Source organism: Gymnoscopelus microlampas (genome assembly GCF_963454915.1).
Source record: "Gymnoscopelus microlampas genome assembly, chromosome: 16".
Lineage (NCBI taxonomy): Eukaryota > Metazoa > Chordata > Actinopteri > Myctophiformes > Myctophidae > Gymnoscopelus > Gymnoscopelus microlampas.
The window spans coordinates 24,550,292-24,560,570 of record NC_139953.1 but is presented as its reverse complement, the minus strand read 5'-3'; positions in this window follow the sequence as shown (position 1 = coordinate 24,560,570).

Below are 10,279 nucleotides of genomic sequence, written 5' to 3'. Positions count from 1 at the left end.
TATTTTCCTCCCGGACACACATTCCAAGCTATATATTAGACTTTGTTTTCTGCCTCTGAGCCAAATGAAGCGTGCCTGTGGTGTGAGTGGGATTGAAATGTTGTGTAAGCAAACTAATCGATATTTAAAAGACAATGGTATCCACGCTGTGTGGGGGAGAAGGTGTTAGAAGTGTGAAGCCCCTGAGGGGAGACAGTGGCCAATGAAATCGCAGGAAAAAAAGGTCCATTTGATCTCAGGTCCGCTTGTGTGTTATGTCGACTTAATGCCGTCACACGGCAAGTGTTACACAGAAAATGCATTTTCAGGTCTGGATAACAATGTTATCCAATCAGGAGAGAGAACTCACAAAGGATACAGATTAAACAAGTGAAATTGGAAGTGATCAGACAAAGGAATTAGCGGACACATTTGGAATGGAACACTATAACATATAAGCTGATAAATGGGTACTCTCTCCTGATTGGCTGAAATTGGCAACCCATTTGAAAATGTATTTTCTGTTTATTAAAGAGCTGGAGAGACAGGGAGACCCCTGTTACTGAACAACCACTCTATATAGCAATGATTACTATCAGAATATAGTGCTTTAACCATATAACAAAAAACGTTGTTTTAACCAAAACATATCACTTACCCTGCCTTTGATTATCTATGTAACTACAGTCGTAGGAAGCTTGCACAAAATAATTTCACCCACTACTTTATACTTGCCATTTTAACAAATGAGACTTTTTGCCTGCACATATGATCAAACAACATTTTGTAGACAGCCACTAAGAGAACTAACTTTGTCACCATTTTAAAATAAAACAATAATTCGTATAAGAGGCGATAATAAATAATAGTATAATGCCAATGTGAGAGGTTAAGTAACTATGTTGAACACTAACTCAATTACATTTTTGCAATACTGGATTCTGTCCAGTTGGTTTAAGATTATGATTGTCACCATTAAGTTTGTAGTCAAAGCGTGTGGCAACAGAAAACAGGTCATGGAGTACAGTCATGGAGGGTATACAATTGATCGCTGTACAATATGTTGACTCTAATTATGTCTAATTTGCTAAAAACAACAACAAAAATAATCTGCTTGATGTTGTCAATATGTAATGGAATGCTTATTTATTTTTTTAATCAATTGAAAATGTTAATATTTGTATAGAAGACAATGACTTAAGTAGATTTTTCATGAAGTCATATAAATTGACATTCATACAATATGAACAATTTATGAGAACATTTTGGTTACATTTCATTTATTGCTGCAGGCTGTATTACAATCTAGGCAGTTTCTATGAATAGAACAAGATGATTGTACTTTGCATAGTGACAGCATAAACCAAAGGCCAAAACCCGGTGATGTATGTGGAATCAGTGTACAGAGGGTCCATAGACAAGGATAATGACCATAAAATGGTTTTGTTGCATAAAGTGGAATTTTCAACAAATTAGCAAGAACAGCTTTAATCTCTCCAAATCATATTTCCGGACTTTACTTGGTATATGGATATGTTCAGAATCATCTAGCAAAATCAGACTGTAAAAATGATTATTTAAAGCTATATACATTAGCAACCAAGAAACTGTTGGGCTTTTGTAGCTGGGCACTGATAAGGAGTAATTACATTGAACTTGTGATTGTTATCATCAAAAATCCTCTCTGAGGAGGACTGTTGAACTACAGTCTCTGTTCTTTGCGTGTGTCATTTGGGGGGGTTAAATAAATTATCCTAAGAAACTGCAGCAGGCCATATACTATATTATGTAACTGGGCTGTGTCTCAGATTTATGGTCGAGGCTTGTGAGATGTACTTTTTTACCCTTATCGCCCATAGACAACTTAATTCAAACACGCACGCAGGCACGCACGCACGGGTGCAATACATGCCTCCCAGTGTAAGTCGCTTTGTCTGCTAAATGACTGTAATGTAATGTAAATGTAATGTAATTAAAACACATTGACTAGCCCCATCTGCATAACATAGTATAGACCAATTATTTGTTTACCAACATTGAGACTGGATCCACAGGTGATTGTTTCATGCAATCAATTCTCAGCCTGTTGTTTCGGGGTGCGCTAGTTTCAGCACACCCCAACCCCCTCTTGTGTGTTGGCTAGTGCTGCGCGCCCTAGCGAGACCTGGCAGAATGGGTTTGACGCTTGCGCAGTATGACGCAACCAGCGTGACGTTGTCTGTTAAGGGGTCTATATAGTATGTACTGTATGTATAGATCTATGCTTGTTTTTTTCTTCTTTTTTTCCTATCACTATTGTTGTTTATCATGTTACTATGGGTTGCTGGTACAATGTTCGACTAGACGAACAAAAGTAAATTTTGTACCTGTACACAAGATTTAACAAGTTAAGATCCTTGAACCTTGATCTGTGACCTCCCCCTCAGCAGCAGATCAGGTACGCCAGAGCTACAGCGGTAAAGGAGGACACAGATGGGGCCACTAGGTGACAGATTTTCAAGTCTACAATATACAACTTTGGATACCATTACATGGCACAGGCTTTTGCTTTTGTGTAGTGGGCCAAAGGCATGACATCAACAAACTCAACAGTGAGTTCTCAGCAGTAAAACTCACATGGATATTCTGCATAGAGGATTTAAAAAAAAAGTTTGGCACATGATCAACCTGAATTATCGTTGCAGAGTTAGTTACAATATCAACATATAATATAAACATGATTAAAACAATAGGCATGAAACACATTAGGCCTACTAACCTTGGCACCCGCATTAAACAGGCATAAGTTCAAGACCCACAGCCAGTAACCACAAAGTAGCCTATCGTTTGGTAGACGATAATAACACTGATTGAAAACCAAGGTATATAAAAAGAAGATACGGTCATCTACATCATTTTCGCTATCACGCAATTCCAGCCGGCAGATTCGTCGCACCATGGGAGCCAGACTGCAGCCTCGAGTTAGGTGAAATGCATTGAAGTTAATGAGAGCCCGGTGGACCAGCTCATGAACAAAATATATTTCTGAATGACTGAGACCTTTGTAAAGTAATTGCTTCTGGAAAATAAAAGAAGACATATCACACATTGTTTACTGCTGTGTTGCTTTTCGATGTGTACACTGTAGAAGTTTATTGAGCTATCTAAAGAGCACAAAGTACGTGATACTGCAGAGACAGAAACCAGTGTTGCCATGGCAATTGTTTCCTGTCCTGTTTCCTGTTTCCTGTTTGGTAGTTGGAGTGTTTGGGCTCCCGCCACTCCAATTTGTTTTTAACTGTAAGTCTATACTATAGATGTTAACATTTTTAATTCAAAGTGCTATTCAACAAGTCAGTGACAAGCTAAGAGCATAGGCAACCAACAGTTGTGGATTGTTTTAGCAACTCCTGATATTTTGTGGATACACTCTATGAACATTTCTGATACATTGCAAGCCCTCTTTTCATATCTCCAAATGCCTGCAACTTGATGCTATGTATGTCCAAGCTCTACAGTAGCTCAATTAACTTACCCCCTCCAATTCTCACCCCAGTCTATGCTTGGGCAGCTAAGTAATCATGAAAATTGTGCCCCACTAATATCATCATTTTTACCACCACGGCTACCTTTACCACCTACTATCTCTGATATTGATGTTAAGATCACTAACAATGCTCATAACATAACCACAATAGTGTCAATGTACAGATTAAATAAACGGATCACAGTAGAAACCAAGGGGCAAGGCTGAGATATTTACTATGAGGCCAACCCGGATGTTTAGTAAATGTCCAGCGAGAGGCGCTGTTTCACCCGTGCCGACCTGTGAGTTCAGAAAGAATTAATTTTAACGCAAGCCGATGGGTTTTTACCAACTTTCAGACTCGATTTTCTTACTGTAATAAAAATTGTCATAAATTCTATATGCTTCCAGTCGCTAGTTTAAAGTCTCCTTTCAATCATCAGGATATGCGTTTTGCTAAATTATGGTTCTATTTATTATAAAATTGACGATAAAGTAGGCTATTCTCTAGGAGGGGCGGGATGATTTGATTGACACGCTACACAACCAATAGCATTCATTCCCCGCCCCCCGCTCTTGATTGACAAGTTACCCAACCAATAATGGTCTGAACTCATTCTGACGCGTAGTGAAAGATGGCGGAGCCACAGTCTGCAGCAAAGGATTCATTTTCGGTCTGTAGAAAGCAGCGGAGGGGGTTTGTCCATCTCATTTATACAGTCTATGGTAGAAACTGCCAATACTACTAACCTGATTCATATCCCTTGCATATCAAGTATCTCAGACACTGTCCCAACAATGTTAAAACTTGCCCTTTTTAATATTAGGTCCCTGCGTACAATGTCTTGGTTAATTAATGATTTTATAACCTCTTACAAGCTTGATTTTATGTTTTTAACAGAGATTTGGCTGGAGGCAGATGATGGAAATGCTGTTCTTATTCAATCTGCCCCACCACATTTTATTTTTGAATTTGAAGCATTTGGAGAGTTCCTATCTTTTGAATATTTAGCATGTAAAATGGAAATGAAATGTTCTCCATGTATTTTATATGTAGTTATATATAGACCACCAAGATCCCTACATTTCCTTGAGCACTTTACTGAGATGCTTTCAATTATTTGCACTGAATTTGACTGTTTAGTAGTTTCAGGTGATCTGAACATACATGTAGATAATGTCAATGATAAGAATGCCATAGAATTGTCTGCCATACTTCACATGTTTGGTTTGTCCCAACATGTGAATGGCCCGACGCATGACAGAGGACACACATTAGATTTAATTATTACTAAGGGTGTTAACATCTCCAATGTCACTGTGCTAAATGTTGCTCTATCAGATCATTCTTGCATATTCTTTGAGCTCTTTATTACACCAAAAACTAAGATTGGATCTGAAACTATTAAAAAGAGATACATTAATGAGAATACCACAACACTTTTTATGGAAGCCATCAAATGCTTGTAACTCCTCAGTCTCAGTGTCAAACACGGCCATCTTATCACTACCACAGGCCTCCAGAAGCAACATGGTATGTATGGTGCAATTTAATCTCATTGATGACAAAATACTTGAAGATATTGTTTCCAGTTTGAATTCATCTACCTGTTGCCTTGATATTTTACCCACAATTTTTTTCAAAGCTGTTTTGGGCAGTCTGGTGAAAGAACTAGTAAATATTGTGAATGGTTCTCTTCAATCTGGCATTTTTCCTGGGGACCTGAAAACTGCAGTTGTCAAGCCTCTCCTTAAAAAGAGTAGCCTTGATGCTGCTGTATACTAAATAATTATCGGCCCATATCAAACTTGCCCTTTTTAGGTAAAAGTTTCAGTCAGGATTTCGGCCCCATCATAGTACTGAGACTGCCCCATCATAGTACTGAGACTGCACTCATAAAGGTTCTAAATGACATTCGCCTTAATAATAACTCTGCCAATGTCTCTGTCCTAGTTCTACTGGATCTTAGTGCCGCGTTTGACACTGTGGATCATTAAATTTTAATACAAAGATTAGAGCACTGTGTGGGACTCTCTGGAACTGTTATAGAGTGGTTCAAATCATACCTTCAAAATAGGAAATACTTTGTCTCTATTGGAAACTGTGTGTCTGAACAGGTGGCCATGACCTGTGGGGTTCCGCAGGGGTCTATTCTAGGACCCCTCCTATTTCATCTTTATATGCTTCCCCTAGGACACATAATAAGCAATAATAAAGTCAATTACCATAATTATGCAGATGACACGCAAATCTACATATCAGTTTCATCAACCGACTATGGTCCTGTTGATTCCCTCTGTCACTGCATTGAGGAAATCAATGACTGGATGCGGCAACATTTTCTTAAATTAAATCAAGATAAAACTGAGATAATTGTTTTTGGACCACAGAACCAGAGACAGAGAGTAATCTCTCACCTTAAATCCCGGTATCTTATACCTAAGACTCATCTTGGTGTTGTCCTAGACTCAGATTTAAATTTTAACAGTCATATAAAATCTGTAATTTCATCTGCCTACTATCACATTAAAAAGATTGCAAGAGTCAGGGGAATTATGTCCAAGCAAGACCTAGAAACACTTATACATGCTTTTGTTTCCAGTAGACTGGATTACTGTAATGGTGTGCTCACAGGACTCTCAAGCAAAGCGCTTAGACAACTCTAACTGATTCAGAATGCTGCTGCTAGAGTCCTGATGAAAACTAGAAAATATGACCATATTACACCAGTCCTAAAATCTTTACATTGGCTACCAGTCCCCCAGAGAATTGATTTTAAAATGTTGTTACTTGTCTATAAATGTGTCTGTGGCTCTGGGCCCAGCTACATCTTAGACATGCTGGAGCCATATGAACCTCCTAGAACCCTTAGGTCATCTGGGGCTGGCCTATTAATTGTTCCATTTGTTGAAACAAAACATAGTGAAGCAGCATTTCATTACTATGCACCACAAACCTGGAACAATATTCCAGGTTACATTAGACAATTCTCAACCATAGCTGTTTTTAAGTCCAAGTTAAAAACATATTCATTTAACATTGCTTACCCTACCCAATGATGGCTAAGAATGGCAATGTCACTTTTCATTATTATTAGGTTTTGTATAAAAGGTGGGAGTATTTTTTATTTGCTCCTTTATCTTATTTTAATTGTATCTATTACAGGTCCTTCTAAAAAAAATAGCATATTGTGATAAAGTTCATTGTTTTCCATAATGTAATGATAAAAATTAAACTTTCATATATTTTAGATTCATTGCACACCAACTGAAATATTTCAGGTCTTTTATTGTTTTAATACTGATGATTTTGGCATACAGCTCATGAAAACCCAAAATTCCTAAAAAAATCTAAAAAAATTAGCATATCATGAAAAGGTACTCTAAACGAGCTATTAACCTAATCATCTGAATCAACGAATTAACTGAACATCTGCAAAAGATTCCTGAGGCTTTTAAAAACTCCCAGCCTGGTTCATTACTTAAAACCGCAATCATGGGTAAGACTGCCGACCTGACTGCTGTCCAGAAGGCCATCATTGACACCCTCAAGTAAGAGGGTAAGACACAGAAAGAAATTTCTGAACGAATAGGCTGTTCCCAGAGTGCTGTATCAAGGCACCTCAGTGGGAAGTCTGTGGGAAGGAAAAAGTGTGGCAGAAAACGCTGCACAACGAGAAGAGGTGACCGGACCCTGAGGAAGATTGTGGAGAAGGGCCGATTCCAGACCTTGGGGGAAATGGGCTACAGGTGCCGCATTCCCCAGGTCAAGCCACTTTTGAACCAGAAACAGCGGCAGAAGCGCCTGACCTGGGCTACAGAGAAGCAGCACTGGACTGTTGCTCAGTGGTCCAAAGTACTTTTTTCGGATGAAAGCAAATTTTGCATGTCATTCGGAAATCAAGGTGCCAGAGTCTGGAGGAAGACTGGAGAGAAGGAAATGCCATAATGCCTGAAGTCCAGTGTCAAGTACCCACAGTCAGTGATGGTCTGGGGTGCCATGTCAGCTGCTGGTGTTGGTCCATTGTGTTTTATCAAGGGCAGGGTCAATGCAGCTAGCTATCAGGAGATTTTGAAGCACTTCATGCTTCCATCTGCTGAAAAGCTTTATGGAGATGAAGATTTCATTTTTCAGCACGACCTGGCACCTGCTCACAGTGCCAAAACCACTGGTAAATGGTTTACTGACCATGGTATTACTGTGCTCAATTGGCCTGCCAACTCTCCAGACCTGAACCCCATAGAGAATCTGTGGGATATTGTGAAGAGAAAGTTAAGAGACGCCAAACCCAACACTCTGGATGAGCTTAAGGCCGCTATCGAAGCATCCTGGGCCTCCATAACACCTCAGCAGTGCCACAGGCTGATTGCCTCCATGCCACGCCGCATTGAAGCAGTCATTTCTGCAAAAGGATTCCCGACCAAGTATTGAGTGCATAACTGAACATAATTATTTGAAGGTTGACTTTTTTTGTATTAAAAACACTTTTCTGGTGTTTTGTATTGGTCGGATGAAATATGCTAATTTTTTGAGATAGGGATTTTTGTTTTTTCTTTACTTTTTTGCCAAAATCATCAATATTAAAACAATAAAAGGCTTGAACTACTTCAGTTGTGTGTAATGAATCTAAAATATATGAAAGTCTAATGTTTATCAGTACATTACAGAAAATAATGAACTTTATCACAATATGCACATTTTTTGAGAAGGACCTTATATTCTCCATTTCTTTTTAAAGTGCATTGTTGCACTTTGTATTATTATTTTTTATTCTGTAAAGCACTTTGAATTGCCTTGTGCTATATAAGTGCTATATAAATACTTATTTACAAGTTGCCTTGCCTTGCCACTTATAAGCGACTTTGGGCTTATTTTTCTGTGAAGTTGTTTGTAAATATTGGTAGTTGCGGGTTGCATTTTTTGGGGCTTTTTTCTAAAGTGTAGTTGATTATTTGGGCTTCCTTCACAATTAAAAAAATATATTTTAACCAGTGGTTCTCAATTATTTTTATGTCATGGACATAAAAAAATATATGTATTTGTCCCTAACCCTCATCTGAAAATGTTTTGTGCCAGGGGGCCCCATACCAGATTTGTGTTGTTAGAGTGTTTCAAAAATCTTCAAATATTTCACATTTTATTTCAAGATTTGTTTTGAAAATGGCAGATCTACAAGCTCACAACGCGTCGCGAGTAAGCTTGTAGATCGTCTATTACAATGTATACAGTATAAAGCTTTAACATGCTCATAATGGCCCTATGGTTGCTTCTTTTGGGCTTGTTTTGCTAGACCTGGTTGCTTATTTCTCTCACAAAAACACTGCCAGAAACGATACATGCCACTGTTTAGATGCCTCAATAAAATTATACAGTGTGCTAAAGAAATCTAATAAAAAAATATGGGGAAAAAAACTGTGATAATTCTTCTCTTATATTCCTGAACCGATTATCTGACAAAGGACACAATCGTTCAGAAATAGTGTTTGTTCACAAGCTGGTCCAGCCAGCTTCCATAGACTTCAATGTATTTCACCAAACTTCCGGTTCCAATGGCGTCTGCCCGGCCCATACGCTGACTGTACCTTCTTCCATCATAGCCTTGGTTTTCAACAAGGAATTTATTTTAAAAGGAAGAGACGCAAGCTTCTTCACAGAAACATATGCCCAAAGTTGCTTGTAATATTAAGCGGACATGGCAACACTGGTTTCTGTCTCTGCAGTATTATGATACCTTGTGAAACGTGACATTCTGCATGAGTAGCCTATACTTTCTACTTTAAGTATATTTTGATGCCAATACTTTTGTACTTTTACTCAAGTACATTTTGATTACCCGGACTTTTACTTGTAACAGAGTATTTATTTTATTTTATTTTATTTTGTTTTACTCAAATAAAACATTTGAGTACTTTTTCCACCACTGTCTTCTCTTATTAATTATAGTTATTTTGCCATACATGAGCATGCCTTGATTCATAGACTGTAAGTGTTGCTCTCTCTATCTCTCCATTTGGTAGGCTATATAATGACCATGAGAGTCCGGTGTTTATGTAGTATTATTATTTATTATTATAATGACCACGTGCGAAAGGAAATAAAAATAAATACATTACACCCCCCCCCCCCCCTGGTAACTAAATAACGAACAGTCCCATACATTTCCATTACAAATTACAATTTTTAGCTTTGCCGTTTTTTGCCATTGTTTGCCATTGTTGTGCCAGAACTGTGAGTGCAATCATTACGATCTGGTGTGTGACTTGGCCACATATGGTCCAACTTGTAGGCTACATGAAACTAAATAACATAGGCTGCGGGCAGTAATATGCATGCATACAGATGCGAGGGGACTTCATTAAATTGACTACATTTTTTTCCTCTCTCTCACACTTATGCCAGTGTGACAGTGATTACCCCCTGCCCCGTGCCAATGGTGCCACCTGTGCATAAGGTTGCCTACCCCTAGCCTGAAAGAATGGTTGTACATCATTGTCACAAATCACTACAAGTCAACTAAAAGTCTATTGTAATGACACCAACAATATAATAATGACAATGATTACATTTAAGAAGCCAATTGAAATATTGTTATGGAAAGGTATGCACAATGGTTTAGGGGATGAGTAGTTCCTATATACTGTTTTCAATTATTTTAATCTGGTTTGCAATAATGTTTTGGCCCTAATCAAATATTTTATTATCTCATAGTTGGTTGGCTTGGTTCAAAGCTTAAAGCTGTATATACAGAAGGATTTTCTAATATGTATCGAGTAAATTAATGGCACATTCTCTTC